General features: G+C 49.6%; 1 protein-coding gene across 6 annotated transcripts in view; it reads left to right on the plus strand.

Moving 5' to 3' along the window:
- Positions 1-19682, plus strand: part of MEGF11 (multiple EGF like domains 11) — a 237328-nt gene that overhangs the window by 120070 nt on the left and 97576 nt on the right. The gene's annotated exons all lie outside the window — the stretch shown is intronic.

A 19682-nucleotide genomic window follows, 5' to 3' on the forward strand; every position in this document is an offset into this window, starting at 1 on the left:
CCAACAGCACACATATACCTTCTAGCCCCATTCCACCCAGAGAGGCACCCGGTTCACCTCCTGCAAGACCTAGTTCCTCTCTGGCCTCACTTAGCTAAGCTGAGAGGGACGGAGATCCTGGCTTCTTCCTCTCTTTACAAAACCCCTTCACATTTGATTTTCACAAGATCCCAAGCCACACCCACCAGGTTCAAATCCTGGCTTGGCCACTTGCACACTGTGTGACCTTGGGCAAGTTATTCACCTCTCTGAGCAAGTTTCATATATCTGCCAAATGGGGTGATACCACCAGCCTACAGCATTCTTGAAACAAACCCACGACATAATGCACATTAAGTGCTTAGCATAGTAAGTGCCAGCCAGCACTCATGACCATTTCTGTGAGGCAGCTATTGTCATACCTGTTTCACAAACAAGGAAACGGGGGCTCAGGGAGGCCCCCTGACCAGCTGTGTGATGCTAGGAAAGCTATTTCTTTCCAAGCCTTGGTGTCCTCCCTTGTGAGGCCCCAGTGGTAGCAGTCCCGCCTGCGGGGCTTGCTGTGAGGGTCCTTTGAGGTCCTGTGTGTGGGCAGGCTGAGGAGCCCCAGAGGTGCGGGTTCAGAATTCTGGAGACCATGCGGCTGCCCTCCTGGGGGATTTGTTCTGGGCAACCTTGCGCTCCTAAGCACCTGGGTTCTAATGGAAATCTGGGGCTTTGGGGGACTTTGTGGATCTTATAAGAATTCTCCCAGCGTTTGACTTGGGCTCCAGGATACAGACAATGCTGGATTAGCAGGATTCCGAGTCTGGCTGCCAACTCTGCTCATAGCCCTCCAGAATAATCCAGCCCCCACCCTGGGCCTACATAGGATCCTCAGCTGGCCAAGGGCAGCCTGTAATGCTGCCCCCAAGGCCTCCAGGCTGGGTCTTCACCCACCCATCAGCCCATCCCACCATCCCCACATCCCCAGCCCCGTTCTTGGCTGATAGCCCAGCCTCAGGCCTTTGGGGGGAGGGGTGGCCCCAGCTGGCTTTAATCCCCTGTGATTGGCACTTTCTTACAGAGCAAGGTAAGGACATTTGGTCTGAGCAACGGGCACTTGGCTATTATCTGCCCACAGCAGCAGGGTCTGTAATCCAGCCCATTGATTCAGCCGCTTTTCCTCTTCTGCACACGCTCCCTGCACTCTGACCCCACTTGGATGTCTGTGCATTCTGCAGGGAGCAAAGACAGAGGGGCCTTTTCGCAACGGGGGCCGCAGCGTTTTTGGGAGGCATCTCCATTCAGAAAGGCCAGCTAGCGGGGAGTCAGAAAGTGCTCTGCAGACCCAACAAGTGCCTTGTGTTCGCAGCACGGCGCCTTGGCCGGCTTCCTCACACCTGGCCGCCCATTCATCTGCCTTTTAACTGTGTCTGCCTGTGACCGAGGCCCACGGTGACATTCTCCAGCCCCAGCTGGGCCTCCTGCAAACTCTGTCACCTGCAGGGCCATGTCTAGAGGCTCTTGTGGATACAACCCTGCTTCTCCCAGGCAGGCTCCAGCCCCAGGCTCTGAGCTGCTGGGCAGTTTACTGCAACCTGGCATTCAGGGCAAGAAGCAGTTGCTCCTGGAGTCTGTCCAGAGGACAAGGAAAGAATAGGATTCCCATCTGGGCTTTTCTGTGAGCCCAGGGGCCCTAGGAATTCAAACAGAGATGAGGTTTTTAAAAATATTTTTTCATTGATTTTAGAGAGGAAGAGAGCGAGATAGAAACATCAATGAGAGCATTATCAACTGTCTGGCTTCTGCATGCCCTCTCCTGGGGGCTGAGCTCACAACCTGGCCATGTGCCCTGACCAGGAATCAAACCCTGACCTCCTGGTTCATAGGTCGATGGCTCAACCACTGAGCAACACCGGCCGGGCTCAAATAAAGATTCTTAACCTGAAGTCTGTGAACTTGGGCCCCAGTAAGACCGTGAACTCCTTGAACTTACAGGCATATCTTGGAGATATTGCGGGTTTCGTTCCAGGCCACTGTAATGTAGCGAGTGTCACAATAAAACAAGTCCTAATCCTCTTGCTGGTGGAGGGTCTTGACTTCAATTCGTATAAAACACAACACAAAGCGAGGTCTGCCTGTATGTGCAAAAGTGCATGTATGTGTGTGCATTTTGATAGGGAGGGTCTGTGACTTTCATTATTACAAGGGTCTGAGACCTAGCACTGTGCTCAAAGCACAGTTGCCTTACACCATTGGTCATGACCATCAGCCCTAGGTGGGAGCTTGGAAGTCCCCTGGGCCAAGCCTCTCACTTTACAGGTGAACCAAGTGGGCTGGAGGCCAAGTCCAGGGAACCACTGGGAGGGCAGAGGCAATGAGTTCGTTGTGAAATGACGGGTCCTGGACAAAGGGGAGTGGGCGTGCAAAGGGGGACACCAAGGAGTTTGAGGGAAGTAGTATCAACAGAATTTGGTGACTGCTTAGTTCCAGAGAGTAGGGAAGAGGAGAGTCACTAAAATGGTTTCTAATGGATTTGGGACTCAGGGGCTACCTAGTGGTTCTGAGATGAGAAGATGAAGAGATTTTGCAAATTGGGTAGCACTCTGTTCTGGTTGCAGGGGTCTTAGTATCTGACCTGTTGCTTGTCCCTGATCCTGAACTTTGAGGGACCCTCCAGACCCACCCACCTGCCTGGCCTCCTCATTTGTCCCTGCCCTCGATCCCCAGCTGATGGAAGAGCCCTCCCATGCCTGTCTTCCCCAGCGCCAGCCCTGTCCCAGACCCCCCTCCCCCACTCCAGCCTGAAGGCACCCTCTGACTCCGGGGAGATATTTTTCTCTCTTGCCAGAAGCCACCTTAAAATGTGCAAACTCTTGCAAATGGAAGCAATGGTGAACAGATTGCAGAAAGGAGTCCCTCACCAGTGCCTGTGCTCTCCCTGTCCTCTTCATCCTGAGTTTTCACACCCGCTCACCTGGGGCCTGGTTCCACACTTGGCTACGCGCCAGCTCGGAATGGCGGAGGCACCTGGGAAACTCATCTGATGCCCAGGATCTCCTAGAGAAAAAACATCCAGGCTTGAGACCTTGGGTGCTGGCTGCTGAGTGTCCCCTTGAGACACAGCCTCTCTCCGTCTCAGAGATCCCCGGGCAGGAAGGAGCCTGTAGACAACTCTGCCAGTTCTTCTCTACTTCAGAGTTCGCCTTGAGGACAGCATTATTGATTTTTTTTAATTTAAATTCTCAAAGAAGTTGTGAGGTGAAGGACAGAATCCTTTCTTTGTTTTTATCACCCCAAGTGTCTAAACATATTAAAGACATAACTATGAATGATGTTAGAGCTGGGTTTGAGTTCATCATGTCCAACCCCCTCATCTCGCTGACAGGGAAACTGAGGCTCAGACGGACATCTGACCTGCCCAAGGCTTCATGATTCTGCGCCCATCCTGTTACTGCACCTTTGTTGATTGATTGATTGATTGACTGATTGATGACAACATTGAGGAGCAAGAGCTGCAGGGGAGGCAGGGGTGGGTTGACCCCAAGAATTGCCCCTGGAGGACCCTACATCAATTCCCTAAGGGATGCTGGGAATTTCTCAGGGGAGCCAGCACTATAGCCTCTGATTGCATTTGAATTCTTTTTGTTGTTATTAATCCTCACCTGAGGATATATTTCCCATTGATTTTTAGACAGTGTGTGTGGAGAGAGAGAAAGAGAAACATTGATGTGAGAGAGCACCATTGATTGGTTGCCTCCCGCACATGCCCCAACTAGGGCCAGGGATCGATCCTGCAACCCAGGTATGTGCCCTGAACAGGGAATCAAACCTGGGACTCTTTGGTCTGCAGGTCAGTAAGGTACACACTGACCAACACCAGAAAGGGCAGCATTTGAATTCCTTTTTTTTTTTAAGGTACAAAAGCAAAAACACCTTTACAAAATCATCATACACCAGGGCAGTGTGCAGCAAGCAGTTTGCAGGAGGGTGAATTAGAACCTGAACGAATTCATCACAGCGTAATGTGAGGACCATAGTGCCCCTGACAGAGGCAGCTCTTAGCTGAGGATGGGTGCTGTGGATGAACCCTGGGTCAGCTACATTTCCTAGCCAGAGAGGAAGGAATGAAGATCCTGCCAAGAGCTCGGAGTATTCATAATTTCCTCAAGCCGAAGGGAGAACACAGAATTCATTTTCCCTGAGCACGCAGGGGTTGTGACTGATACACACTGGTCAGGTGAGCGCGGGGGTCACTTCAGCCACAAATACAGTGACATCAATCAGGTAGAAGGCCTCCGCATATTGGCAAGTGCAATGCAGCTCCTTAAAGCCTCACCTGTACCGTAAACTTAAGAGGAATCTAGCACAGTGTCTGTCCCGATAAAAGGGATTTATATTCAGGTAAATGGGTCTGCGTCTCCTTCAGTGTTGTTGAGTGAGAAAGATAAAACATTCCTTGCACATGTAAGGCTTTTCTCCAGTGTGAACTCTCAGATGTCTACCATGGCTGGGTTTGCAGCTAAAACATTTCCCACCTTTACTACACTCATGAGGCCTTTCTCTAGTGTGACTTCTCTGGTGGTCCGTGAGCTTAGAGCTTTCCTAAAGGACGTCCCACAATCACTACACTGATATGGCTTTACTCCAGTATGAAGTCTCCTACGTCGATTGAAGTTAAAGATACGTCTAAAAACTTTCCCACGTCTGTGACACTCATAATTTACTTCTCCAGAGCAGACACCCTGACATTGAGCAACTTCCTGGTTGTGGCTGGCAGCTTTTTCAGCTTCACTGCCTTGGTGATGACTTTTCCCACCGAGAAATTCCTGTGACATCTCACTGCCACTATGGGGCTCCTGGGTGTGAAGAGGGCCTGGTGCTGGAGAAGCCCTGAGATGTCTGGGGAGACTTTCCCAACCTCCCCACTGGTTGAAGGCACCCAAGATAAGTAGAATCTGCACCTGCTCAAAAACGAGACCAGAGCTTCTCTCCACTGGCCGCCCTCTGCTGCTGCTGAGGGTTTGCAGTGAAACCGAAGTTTCTCACACAGGCGTCACTGAAGAAGTCTTTCTGTTCAGAGCATGCTGCTTGGGACGCAGGCCGGTGTAGAGTATCTTTTAGCTGAGAAACACTGCTCACACAGAGGAGTCTTCTGGGTTGCTGGAGCGGCCTTAGAAACCCTGACCTGTGACTTCTTGTACAGATACGCTCTGATCGGAACAGGCCTCCTCGGCATCTGTTTTAGGCCAACAACCTACAGGTAATACAAATGCAAACACTTGCATCATCGCCTCGCAGTACAGAAGTCTCTGAGCCTCATCCAGGAGCCCCCACTCCTTCTCAGAGAAGGCAATGGCCACGTCCTCAAAGTTCATATCCGTTCTGGACGCTGCAATCTGGGCTGCAGGACCTGAGAGGCGCCCACACCAGAGGCTGGAGGGTTAAATGGGGTGACGCTGAGTCGAACTCTGTAAGCAGAGAGGAGTCTGGGAGGCACGGAGGCCTCCGTCCCGGCTTACTGAGGTTCAGTAAGCCTCAGGCACACCACTGCACAGTGGGGATGCTGCCTCCAAGCCTCCTCCACTCGAGACCGGCCCTGTGTGCTGAAGCCTGAGTCCGTGAACAGACCCCAGAGGTCAAAATGCTGAATTCTGAAAGGTGCCTCACGGGTGAGAGGATGGGACCAGCCAGCTGAAGCCCCACCATTTCTTTTAATCTAATGTCCCACTTTCCCCAGACATTTTCCTGGGGAGAAAGAAGGCTCTAATTAGTGCAATGAAAAGACATGCTTCAGATCCCAGGCATTAACCAGTACTTTTTATTGTAAGTGACAGAAACCCAACCTACGTTGGCTTAGGCAGAGAGGGGGATATGTTGCCTCTTGTAACTGGAAAGAACAGCAAGTGGTGGTTGCTGCAGGCACAGCTGCATCATGGGGCTCAGATGATGTCAGTAATGTGTCTCCACCTTGGCCGTTTTCCTTTGTGTTGGCTTCCTTCTCAAGTCTTCTCTAGGAATTCCCAAGAAACTGAGGTGGACAGCAGCCGCTCCAGGTCCACAGCCTAACATCTCCAATGAAGAGAGAGCACCTTTAACCCAATTGTTCCCACTAAAGTCCCAGAATTGAGTCCCATTGGCCTGGTTGGCCCATCTCAGAACTCTGACCAGGGGGGTGGAATGTTCTGATTGGCCAGAGTTTGGTCACATGTTCTCCTTCTGCAACCAGGGCTGGAATCAGCCCCTGGCTTAAAAGCATAGGTCCAGAAGGAGGTTGGCTTTTGCGGGGATAAAATTTTGTGGATAACTCGTACTTTGGCTCTCAAGCTCCAGGAAATATAATAACTGATGTATATAAAGTTGTTCATTTACATCTATTCTCCTTATTGGTGGTTTTTGATCCCCATAAGACTGTTGTTAGGGTAGGGAGTGGAAACTGAAGCTCAGAGAGTGAGATAACGTGACAGAGGTCGCACAGCACGCCAGTGTCAGTGTGAGTATTCGCGCCGCCCGGAGCTCCCGGCATTGCCCAATACTTGAATCCAGGCCAGGCCCCCTGAGGAGCTGATCTGGTGGTGGCTGGGAGACAGGGGGGGCCTGCCATTCCTCCTCCACTCTGGGAGCCGTCCCGGGCACCGAGCAGGGGCCTGCGTTGCCTCCAGGGAGGGAGGCTAACATTGGCCTGAGACCTGTGCAGGCTGCAGGAGGAGGGGGCAGCCTCTTGCAAATGAAATATTCATGGTGGTTATTGAATCAAGCTTTATTGGAATAAAAATACACTTGCTGAATACATTTATTTCCCCCGGTTCCTTTCAACCCCCGTCCTTCCCTGAGTGATTTGATTTGATTTGGGTGCCAGGGAAGGTTTTTTTCCCCAAGTAAATTAGACTTAGGTCAGCAGAATAAGCATGTCATGTCAGGATTGGCGCTTGGCAAGAGAGGAGCATGCTGGGACTGAAGGTGGCCTCCGGGACTACTGAGGGGGAGGGAATGTGGGTACAAGGGCAGGGTAGGGGGGAGGCAATTGGTCAAGGCCCCTTTGCAGGACATGCTCCTGGTTCATACTCACAGGCCCTGTCTACCAAACTATCCACACATGCCCAAGCACACGTGCTTTCTCCCCTTCCTCAGCCTCCTCTCTTCCCTCGGTCATTATAAGGGAGCAAGGCCAACATTTGGAACACCAGAGCCCCCCGGGCCTGGGGTGGGGGTGGTGAGTCTCACTGTTAGGCTGACCTGCCAACTCCATCTTAGGGGGATGCCATCTAGGGGGATGCACAGGCATCACTGACTCTGCCTTCTCGGTGGAATCGCTAGTTTTGTTTTTTTTTTTAATATATTTTTATTGATTTCTGAGAGGAAGGGAGAGGGAGAGAGAGAGATAGAAACCGCAATGATGAGAGAGAATCATTGATCTGCTGCCTCCTGCACGTGCCCCGCACCCCCCTCACTGGGGATTGAGCCCGCAACCTGGGCACATGCCCCTGAAGAATCCAACCTGGGACCCTTCAGTCCGCAGGCCGACACTCTATCCACTGAGCCAAACCAGCCAGGGCAGAATCGATATCTTTTTAATGCTCTTCCTCCTCAGCTTACTTTTCTGTCAGCTCCTCCTCTCTCCACAGATCTTCACTCCTTTTCATCGAAGTTCTTAGCCTCCCCCTGGAGCCTCTCTCTCTCTCCAAAATATTTCTCTTGATCTCGGCCTCTCTTTGGCTCTGTGTCTGCCCAACCCTGTAAAGGTCTCCATGTCTCTAATCTCACTCTCAGAGCTATTTCACAACCACACACGGACTCTCACACTCTGAAACATTCACACCAGCAGTATTGCAGACATAATCAGGATGGGGCAAGAGTAAGTTTACAGTTGTTTGTACGGAAAGTAATACAGTAATTAGTAAACAACTGTATGTTTCACGTACTCACCACTGTACATCCTGTACACACTCCCGCACACACAAGCACTCACTCTCATACTCTTCGTTTCACACACCCTCTCTCTCACTGTCACACCCAGTCCCAGCTGCTGGCTGACTCAGCAGATAGAACCAGGAGCCTCTGTCTCTACTCCCTAGCTTTGGGTGGGCATTAGGGGTTCACCCATTGCTTTGCACCCACCCTATAGGGTGCCTCTGAGGCCACCTCAGCCCTGGGCCACTTATAGGCCACCCTCTGATTCACAGGGTCAGAGGTAAGAGCCAAGAAGATGTTATCTGCCCTGCAGGAGCAAGGTTAGGTGGGGTGGAAGTCACTCCTGACTAGCAGTGCCTCCGGGTGCCTATGCCCTGCTTGGTCACTGGATGGAAATGGAGAGGCAGACCCTGAGCTGTGCTGGGGGCTTCATGTGACTGAGACTAGACAGTCAGCCACCAGGGATGGACAGATGTGAGCAGAGCCTGGCTTTCCCCCCTGTCCATCCCTGACCATCGCCCCCATGATCCACTTAGCCTTGTCCCTGCAGCCCAGCTCTGAGGCCTGGGACCCTACTCGGGTCTGGAGGCCCTGCTGGGCACTGTGGGAGCAGCTTGTGGGGCTGCTTCTTCCTTATCCTTGGTCTTGTCCAGCCCGCCCCCATCCCACACATCCTGCAGTGCCCTTCCTCCCACCTCCGCTGACTCAGCTGTTTCTTGTTTCAGCCCCAATAGGCTCCTCTCCAGGGAAGTTTGAAAGTCAGGCTCCTTTCCTTCCCAGAAACCCTCTCAAGTCTTGTCTCCAAGGGCCTGCCTCACCCCTTTCTTCCTGGGCTTTACGTCTGGTCACCCCTGGGTCAGGTTCCAGGGCTTACTACACTCTGCACACCGGTTGGTAAGTCAGGTCCCCCCCCCGCCCCAGCACCACCACTGCTCTCTTTGGGACACATCTCTGCGTGGGCCTGACCGGCAGTCCTTGGAAGATGAAGAATCCAGCCCAGAATCATCCTGTGCCTGGGACAAAGACAGCAGCAAAAAGCCCCCTGGGCTGCAGCTCCCCAGACTGCCCCCTAGCAAGGAGCCTGTGGGTCCCGAGGAAAAGGGTGACCCTCAGGAACCAGGGAACAAGCAAGCACCTCCTGGGGGAGACACTTTGAGAAAGGGAGAAAGGGGGCTCCAGCCAGCCGGGCCAGGACCCAGAGTGGCGAGGATGAAAAACACACACATCTTTTTCTGAGAGGGAATGTGGGGGCCAGACAGACCTGGCCCTGTTCCAGCGTCTTCCGTTTACTAGCTGTGTGACCTTGAGGAGGTCACCTGGCATTTCTGAGTGTCAGTTTCCCCTTCTGCAAAATGGGTACTGTTACACTCATTCAGGTGCTAAAGGAGGAAACCTTGACGCATAGGAGGAGTTCAGTTAATGGGGGTGGCTATTGTCACCATCATTAGCAGCAGCATCCCAAGGACCTGTGGGTGCCAACAATTCCCCGAGGTGGCACGGAGGCCTCCCGTCAATCTGACCATGACTGCCAGGCCTCCCGTGTGCTGTCTGTTGGCAGATGACAGCTCCAGTGCGGTAACGGGCCTGGCTTGTGGGGCCTCCCCTCCTCCATCCCCCTGCTGCTTATGATAATTTAATTGATCTTGCTCACACCCGCTCTGCTTCTCCAGAAGCTCTTCTTGGCTTAACTCAGAGAGGAAAAGAAAAAATAAATAACCCCTGTCCAACATCCCTGTTATCAGAAGGGATTTGGCTCAGTCCTGAGTCAGGTGACCGTGAGTGAACCAGAGGGAGCCACAGTTTCCCCTGTGGGAGGTGTCAGAGGAGGAGAGAAATCAGCCTGGGCCCCAGCTAGGCCACCTTTGGGACAACTTCCTGTCTCCATAGGCATCCCTTTCCCCATTCACAGGGAGCTGGATAATTAAACCAGAGTAATGAAGACTCATTCATTGCTAACATTGCTAATTCCTGCAGTGCCAAAACAAATTTACATTCCTGTGTAAAGGAAAAAAGAATTAAAAATTTGAAAATAAATAAGACCTCAAATACTTGTATAGCACTTCCTACTTATGTACTAGCTAGACACTCTTCTCAGCCCTTTACAAATAATAACTCATTTAACGTCGTTTTGAAGGTGATATTCGGCTGTCAACTTGGATTTGTAGCTGGAAGCTTTGTTTAAAAAAAGACAGTTTGGATCAGAGACAATTTGTCAATGTTGCAGGTTGTCAAGGGCGTTGCTAAGAGGAGTCACTGTTTAAACTGCGTTTAACTCCTTGCTTCCATTTTTTTAAAAAAATGGATGAATAGGAAGGAGATTCTTTTTTAAAAAAAAAAAAAAGAATAGAATGACAAATTGTTTGTTTATATTGGAAAATTCAGAGTTATAATTCTGATCTCAGATAAAATTATTTGAACCATATCAACGAGACAGCCTGCTGCTCTCTGGTGGCAGCATAGGGGTATTGCAAGAAAAGTACTCAATATTTTTCAGACCTACAGCAAAACTCAACTGATTTTAATTGATCATTGAAGGAAAAAAACTAGGGGGAGGGGCAGAGATCAGGGAGAGTTGATAAGTTGAAATAAGATAGGCCATATGCTGATGATCACTGAAGCTGAGAAAAAGTGTTGTTGATTAGCTAAATAGAAGGAAAAGATAATTCTCTAAACAAGGAGCAAATTCTTTGCTCCATCTCAACCTATGATTGGAGGCCTAGATATGTCAAAAGATCTGTCTCCTGTCACAAAGACAGTGATCTTCTGCCCAGCCGCCCGCCCGCCCCTCTAACTCCCTCCGCAGCACAGGGAAAGAAGAGGACCACTGGCTGAACAGAGATGCAGGGTCAGGGTCAGGGGACCCTCTCACCAGCCTCCCAGGCTATAGCCAGCGGTCATCTTTGCAATCCCCAGGACTTCCAACATGGTGCCTCACTAGAGCCATCGATTTGACTATTTTCCACTGAGGATTTGCTTTCCTAAATTTGACACGCATTTCCTGAGCCCTTACTCTCTTCCAAGTACTATGTAGGGAGCTTTCTATGGGTGTTCCCATCCATTTTCTGGAGTAGACCCCTTGGTTGAGGAAGTCAATTCCTAACCCGTGATATTATTGTTATTGTGGCTCTTCTCCACCAAATTGTGAGCTTTTTCATCTTTATTTTCCCATTATCCTATCACAGTGAAGATTCGATAATTGTTGGATGAATGAATAAATGAATGGTTCATCATTTAACAAGAGGTCATATGACTTACCCCAGTTACACAGCTAGTAAGTGGCAGAGTCGAGATTCAGATATAGCCCATAGCACCTTTTGCAGCACCATGGCTCCCCAAATGATGCACAACTTCCTCAATAAGTTTTACAACTTCTAAATTCATATCTATTGGCTGATGGCCACTGCAGTGGTGACTAATCCAAAAGGGTGCTGGCTGGTGGGGAGGGGAATTGTGTGTGTTAGACCCCTCCTCATGCTCCCTGGTCCCCAGGTAACTGTGTGCAATGATGTTATGGAGCTGGCTCATACTAGCTCACAGGAGCTGATTGAGTGCATCTCCTCCCAACTCTGTGTTCTGTTATTTCATACTAGAGGCCTGGTGTACAAAAATTTGTGTACTCAGGGGGTCCCTCAGCCCGGCTTATGCCCTCTCGCAGTCCAGGACCCCTTGGGGGATGTCCAACTGACATCCTTAATGCTATGGATGAGGCAGGGGAGGCTCCCGCCACTGCCGCTGCACTCGCAGCCATCAGCCCAGCTTGTGGCTGAGCAGAGCTCTCCCTGTGGGAGCGCACTGACCACTAGGGGACAGCTCCTGTGTTGAGCATCTGCCCCCTGGTGGTTAGTGCACGTCATAGCGACCGGTCATTCACAGTTATTACTCTGTTAGGGTCAATTTGCGTATTACCCTTTCATTATATATGATGATTGGTAGCTTGTAGTTGGCCATAGTAGGCGTATTTACACCATGGAAATTGGCAAATGCTACAAATCAGGGTTTTTGTGTTTTTTCTTTGCAGACCTGGTTGTTAAGCATTTATGAGCACCCCACTGACTAGGTTATAGCTGGTATCAGGAAGCTGCTAGATGATCTGTGACTATGAGGTACACATCTCCGTGTGGGGGTTTTCTCTGGGGAGTGCTATTAGTCCTCATAGTTAATTCCTGCCACTTGCTGCAGTTGCTGCATGTGCTGTAATGCTGACAGGAAGTTATGAAGGTAAAAGAAGAGACCTTTCCTTCTCTTGCCTCTTACAGAGCTTGCTATCTCCATGTTGGGGGTGCTCCCCAGATACTTAATGAATAATGGGCAACCCCAGTTCTCGCTCCTGAGATGCCTGGGGAGTCTCAAGGCAGTTTTTGGTGACTATCACTCTCCCTCTTAAATTTGTTCTTCTAAATAGTCTTTCTAAGGCATCCTAGCTCGGGATTCTGGAGCAACTCTGTGGCTGGAAGGAGGATAAAGGAAGACGGGTGGTGGTTTCACACAGTGCGGTCTCATATAGGGAGTTGTTTCACATAGCGGTATCTCATCTAGCCCTTGGAAGGAACCACCCAATGAGGCAGAGGTGTTACTCCTCCGTGTACTGGATTGAACAGTGTCCCCCAAAATTCATGTCCACTTGGAGCTTGTAAATGTGACCTAATTTAGAAATAGGATCTTTGTAGATGTAATTAGGTATGATGAGATTATCTTGACATGCCAGTCACCCAAGTACAGTCCAGGGGTCCCCACAATCAATTGATTGCAGGTGCTACAACCCTACTTGAGTCTTGGTGTTGCTGTTTTCTCCATCCCTGCCAACACTGCCTTGGTTCCAGGTCTCCCTGGCTTGTGCCTGGACTGTTGAGGTAACTTGCTAACAGTTCCTGCTTCATCTGGTCTGTCACCACTCAGACCCATCCTAATCAGATGAGGATTCCCGGACCAGCACCTTGACCATGAACCTCCTCTGTTCAAAGCCTGCAGCTGCTCTCACTGGCCCCAAAGAGAAAGTCCAGAGTCTTCTCTTGGAATTCATAAGTCCTCCATGATCTAGCCCCAATCAATTCCTCTAGCCCCGTGGTCGGCAAACCGCGGCTCGCGAGCCACGTGTGGCTCTCAACCCTTCACCTGCCCTAAGCCTTCAAGTACCCAAATCCAACTACTCTTGTTCATTCTTCACACTTTCCTACCTTTGCCAGAGCCAAATGTCACTTTTTTGTTTACTGACTGGGTGTTCTCTCTGGACCCCTCCACTGTGTTGTTCTGAGAACCACAGAGTGTGTTCTGTAGTCTCCACTGTTGTTTGCCTTTCCTGATTCCTTTCCTTTTTCTCTCCTGCAAAGGCATTGTGGTGGCTTTGGAGTAAGGAAGTCCCAGTTTCAAATCCTTGTCCCTCATTTGCTGAGGGAATATGGCAAATTACTTTCTCTCAGCATCAGTTTCCTCATACTCTGTTCTTCAGCGAGTTGTGGAGATTACATCAGATCACGTGTGTAAGGTGCCCAGCACAGAGCAGGCACTTAGGGCAAGGGCTTCATCTGTTTCGCCAAGGACTTGGGATTACAGAAATGTAACATAAGTCACCATGTTGATATCAAGAGCAGGTGTGGAGGTGGGAGACTTGGGGTTGGGGTGGGAGGCTGAATTCTCAAGGTCCAGGAGGTTAATAATGGGAGCCAAGCCCAGAGCCAGGGTGGGAGGGTGAGGTCAAGATCCCCAAGGCCACCCTGAGTACCAACCTTTCCCCATGGTAGATATCAGAGGAACAAGACAAAACCTGTCCTGCCCACCAGTCTGCCCAGCTCAGCTGGGCACACTTGCTGCTCCATGTGGGTGGGAAAGGACATGGAAGCCAAAGACTTGAGTTCCAGCCCCAGCTGTACAATGACTCAGTGGGCCCTCTCGGGCAAGACCCTGGTCTTCCACAGACTTTGGTTTCTTCAATTATAAAATGCCTGGGCAAGAGAGGAGGCTCTCCAAGGTACTTACTTACAAAAGGGACAGTGAGATGGAGTTACTCTCTACCCACTGATACAGCAGCAGAATTCTAAAAAAATTCTAAGCGGAGCCCAGACCCGCTGGCCCGCAGACACTGTGTTGATCCTATCTGCAGACTCCCTTGTGCCTCTGCAGGCCTGTTATCAGTCACCTTCCCTGCTTCCTCAGGGAAGCGAACAAGGGCTAAGAAGGCCTCTCCAGGGCTCCTAAGGGAAGCCCTGCTGCCTGGCGGCTGTGACTACTGGGGGAGGGCAGGTGTTTCTGGGTCTCATTTGGAGATGACAGCCACATCTGCTGTACGTGTGCTTTCCTTATTTGTTCCCAACAGGAAATCGATGATATCAGAAACTGTGGGATAACTCTTCAGCCCCAATCAATAGACCCTGATTAATTCAGTCGAGGCCATTGGGTAAATTTGCTGCATCATAATTAGAATTATTAATTAAAAATAGGAAATCAATTGATGTAAATTAAGCAAAAGAGGAGGCAGTTGGGCCACTTTGACATTGATTGGGCAGGTGCTTGAGAACATTTCATGCTTGGCTCTAGATCTGGGTTCCGGCATCCCAGGTGACCCCCAGATTCTTTGGCTTGTGGGAGTCCAGAGCTCCTAGGCCTCCAGACACCAGAACTGGAGGCCCCACAGGAGCATCGCACCCGTTACCCTTATTTTTTAACATAAAAAACAGAATTTGGGGAGGAAAAAAATCCTTATTTTTGCTCATTATTTTGTATTCTTTGTTCACATACATACTTTATTTTATCATAATATATACCTATGGCATGTGATAGTATGTCCTCTCCTCTCAATGGCATGGCATAATCACTCTTTCATTTGCCACATAATTATAATTTTGAATGGCTGCATAATATTCCATAGATATACCATCATTTGCCTAACCAGTTCCCTATTGTGGGTCATTTGAGTTGTTTAATAGTAATAGCTAAAACCATTGGGACATCCATTCTCACAGCTTGCACTAGGGGCTTTACATGCATTGCTTTGTCTAATCCTCACCACAGTCCTATGAAGTAGGTAATGCCATCATTCCCATTTTACAGATGGTGAAACTGAGACTCTGAAGAGTTAAGGGACTCATCCAGGTGATTTGCCTAAGGTCACATGAGGCTTTTTTGGAGGCGGAACTTGTAAGAAATGCAGAGGTTTTTTTTTTTTAACACAACACTATTCTGTCTCTAGTTTCTCTATATTCACATAAATAGGTTGCCACACACAGCTTCCCACATCTTGCTTTTTTCCTGCAATTATCATTTTGACAGACAAGGAACTGAAGTCTGAAGAAATTTGGTCTAAGACCCAAAGCTGGGCAATGGCATATCCAAGAAGGGAGCCAGGCCTTCTACCTCCCTGGTCACGATTCTATTACTCCTTATGCCCCGTGCCACCTCTCTCCTTGCCCCGCCCCCTCACCATTCTTCCCTCAGGGTCCTCTGAAATCTTGTGGTGGCCAAATGTTGGCAGAGCAGTCCCTGAGACGTCTGTCCTCAACCAACTGCGGAGGCTGGCACTGCTGGAGGAACAGGGCAACTCCTGTGGCAACTGGGCATTTCTGTTCCAGCTTTAGGACAATTGCCACTTCTGCCTGCTCCTTCCAGGCCACACCCAACATCATGCCACATAGAGAACCACGGGGGACTCTCGCTGGGGAATTCCTTCCCTCCACCTTTGGCCCCACCCCCACTGACACCTAGTGGCTCCCCACCTATGGGAGTGGTCCACTGACCATGTCTTCCTGAGCGGTTTTCTTAGTCTTTATTCCACCGAGATGTGGTGACCTACGCTATTCACATGGTCTGGGGCCAAGAGAAGTTGGCTGTGGGTTCTGGGCAGTCTCCATAGCTTCTGGTGGTGGAACCTGGCCCTGCCTCCCTCATTTGAGAAAACATCTAGAAATGCAAATGATACAGAGGGAAGTTATCATGAACTTAACAATCTTGACACTTCAGTTATTTAGCATGAAAAACAAATTATTCACCAGCTTTGTACTACATTAGTAGCAAATCACTTGTGACAAATGTCACACTCTATTGTGTTATGTTGGTTTGTCATGCATGACACAGCAGGAAGAGCATCTATCTAAAATACATAGCTTGCCCTGCTATCAAAAAATATTTTCTAAAATACCTGCAGCTTTAGACCGTTCTTCAAGGCTCCTTTCCCTTCCCTTTTATTTAAGAGACCAAATGTGAGCCAGCACGTTCACTTGCCAGATCCTGCTCAGCAGCACCAGCCTCTGCTTTTGAAATGCCCACACTCCGCCGCTTTCTGTCACTGACACCTTCCTCTCAGGACAGTCCCTGGGCCGTGGGGAAGGTAATCCCGAGTCGCAGATGGGAACCTGCCTGATCGCCTCTCAGCCCAGTGCACATCTTCACTTCCTTCTCTGCCTCTTCCCACCCCTGCAGTCCCGAAACCTCTCGGAAGGGGTCCCCAAGGACACTGCCTCTTCTCAGAATAAGGTGCATGGCCTCCCACAGGGGACCATTAAGGGACTGGTCTTCTCTCTACTGGTAATTTACGGCACTTGTGTTCCATAAAAAAGTTAGTTTGAAGTGTTCTCTAACCAACTTAATTACCACGAGCCTCCTTCTGAAGATCGTTCCAGCTAGTTGAATATTAATCTGCAATTCAAAGAGTCCCCAGGCACAGATTGCAAGATCTTGTACATGCAAGTAATTAAGGCCATAAGTAGGCAGACTCCAAAGAACCAGGAGTTTTCTCCCAGAATGCGAGCGACCAGCTCTATGAACTTCAGGATACATTGCTGTCCTTCCCGCAGCCGCCCAGCCCACCTGGCAGGCCAGGATGGGACAGGAGTTCAGGTTTTGCTATTGCATGGGCTCTAGAACAGGGGATGCTGTTAGAGACAGGCAGGATGATGTGGCAGAAAGAGCACTGGACTGGGAGTTTAGGGACCTGGTTTATAGCTCCTGTAACTCTGTTACCCTGGGCAAGTCACGGTCCCTCCCCGGGTCCCTCACCTATAAAAGAAGGGAGTTAGACCAGACTGTAAGCCCTGTGTGCAGTGATCGCGTGTCAATGTGTGTGACTTTATTTTCCTGAAGTTGTCCCAAGTAAATGCTGCATAAGCCTCATGCTGATAATGATGTGTGTTAACTCTGCCATCAGTGTGAGGAGGTAGCCAGGGTTGGCAGAAACGCCTGGTGACGCACATGTGCTGCAGACCCAGGAGCCTCCTCCATTAACTCACCCAGTGCTGAGTGTGGACCCCTAAGCCTTCGCAGGTCATGGTGTGCAGCCACTGAATCAGAAACTGAATTAGCCTTACGGACAAGCCACTGAGCCAAGAGGGAAAAATGGTAGATACAAGCATACCTCGTTTTATTGCGTTCCACTTTGCTGCATCTCACAGGTGTTTTATGAACTGAAGGCAAGACCCCCCACCAGCAAAAAGGTAACTTGCTTTATTGCAGTGGTTTGGAACCAAACCCTCATTGTGTCTCTGAGGTATGCCTGTAGTAGTAGGTAGCAGGAGGAATGTGGAGAGGAGCACGCCTCGGGTGGGAAGGGTGAGGGGCTGTGTGTTTGCTTGTGAGGCTGGATGACCAGGCTCTACATCCTTCCTCTGCTTCCTGGGGAAGGCATGAAGGTCCCTCTCCTGTTGTGTGTCCACATGCACAGGCCTCCCGTGGGCTCTCTTCCCTGGAGCCCACCTCTCCGTGCTTCCTGCTCTGGCCTTTAGAAAGGGCTTTTATATACAGGTTACTTAATGGCATTCAGATATCTTATTCCTGGGATATAGACTGGAACAAAAAGCAGAATGACAACAGCAATTAATTTTCCTGTCGAGGATGCCAGCAACAGGGAGAGAGCCAGGCCAGAGGCGGCGAGCTCAGCAGAACACGGAGACTGTCACAGTCAGAGTCTCTATCTGGAGTGTCCAGGGCCATCATGTACAAGCCATTCCCACTTGGGAGCTCAGCCACACATGGAGGAGAGAGGGGAAGGGAAGTCTTTTCACTCTGGTCTTTGATGCTTGGCCCTTCCGGTCAGCAATGAAATAGAAATGAAAGTAGTTGGCTTGGCCCCTTCTCATCTCCCTCAGAGAGAGCTCCGGGCCAGCATGGCTTTTTCTCTGTGGGCTCAGAGAACCCAGCGAGAAGCCCAGTGCGTGGGTTTGTAGGACATTTCAGCTGGAAGGGACCAAATCCCATCCACCATTCTAAAGATGTGGAAGCTGAGGTCATGCATTTGAATAGTGGTAGAGCAGAGACTAGAAAACCCCAGTCTCTCTCCTCTGACCCATTGCACCTCCTTTCTTTCCTCGAAATGATAGCAAAATGGATATGAGGGTGTGTGACTCTTCTCCTATCCTTATTCCATGTGCAGGGTCGGGCCTATTGCCTCCATTCTGCAGATGAATACCGAGGCTCAGAAAAGTTAAATCCCAACCACCACACAGTGCCATAGGTTAGCGATTTCGTTTTACTCTTATAACCACCCTATCCTGGTGGATAGATTTTAGTACATATACCCATTTTCCATCAGAGAAAACTGAGGGTTAGAGAAGTGAGGTGACTTTCCCAAGGTCACACAGCTAGTCAGTAAGTTGGATTTGAGCCCAGCTGTTCTCCACTATGTGAACAGGTTAGTGGCAGAGCCAGGACAAGAACTCGGGTCCTGACACTCGGCCCTCCAACCTTTATCCTGTCCCAGGAGGGCCTCATTTCCCTACCCAGTAAGACTGCCCCTCAGCTCAGTGAATGACACCACACCATCCTTTTAGACGCTTCACTGCCCACCTTCATCTGAAGCTCTGTGATGTTTGCAAATGTCACCAGGCACCATCTGAAAAGGTTTTAATTTACCCGCAGGGAAGCCAATTGGACAGTTTTTTCTCAAAACTTTCTCAAGAGTTCTCTTAGCTTAACTCAACCTCCCACACTCACTGCCTTCTTTGCTTCCCACCCTGAAAGATAGTTCCACTTCATACCTACTGGAGCAGGAATCCTAATAGTATTACCAATTAAGGATCATATTGCACTTAAGTGGTTTTGCAAGCATGTTTTCCAGCGTTTTATCGCCTGGTGCAATTATCTCCACTAGACGCGTGAAGAATCAGAGGCTCCCTGTAGTGAAGAGATTGTCTCTGGGTCATGCAGCCTGTCACTGGCTGAGCTGGACTCAGTCCCAGACTTTCTGGGTCCAGTTCTGTGCTTATTTACAATAGGGTTGGGAAGGAAGCAAATACTAGCAGGAGGTGTGGGTGGAAGAAGTTTTAGGAGAGCAAATACCAGAAATCGCTATAAGAAGGGCTTCTTGCTGTCATTTTGATCACCAGAATCTCCTGGAAGTTGAAACATTAATTTTTATCTAAGAGTGACAGGAATGGAAGGAATTCTTATTCTGCTGTTCGCCTTTCCATGGTGTGTTCGGAAGTTCATTCAGCACCAAGGACAGCGCCACTGGCCCCATAACCCTGGTATTACAAGACCTGCGAATTAGCAGGGTCCTCTGAGGTCACAGAATCCAACCTCCACCCTCTCTCTCCAAACCACTTCCAATATTTAGAGCCCATCTGACCTCTGCTTGAATACCTCCTTCAGTAGGGAGTCTTACTGCTCCCTATTCAGTCCTTTCCATTGATGTATGGTTTGCACTTGGAGATGTTGCAGTGGACAAGTCAGGGAGATGGTTACTGCAGAGAAGAGGATGGCCAAATTCTTTTTTAAGTTATTAAATATTTGTGACCTATAGAAAATCATATCAAAAATACACACCACCCAGACTGAAAAAAAATCTTAATATTTATTGTATCTGCCTTAGATACTTTTTAACGAAAAAA

The sequence above is a fragment of the Myotis davidii genome, unplaced genomic scaffold (assembly GCF_000327345.1).
Source record: "Myotis davidii unplaced genomic scaffold, ASM32734v1 scaffold461, whole genome shotgun sequence".
Classification (NCBI taxonomy): Eukaryota; Metazoa; Chordata; class Mammalia; order Chiroptera; family Vespertilionidae; genus Myotis; species Myotis davidii.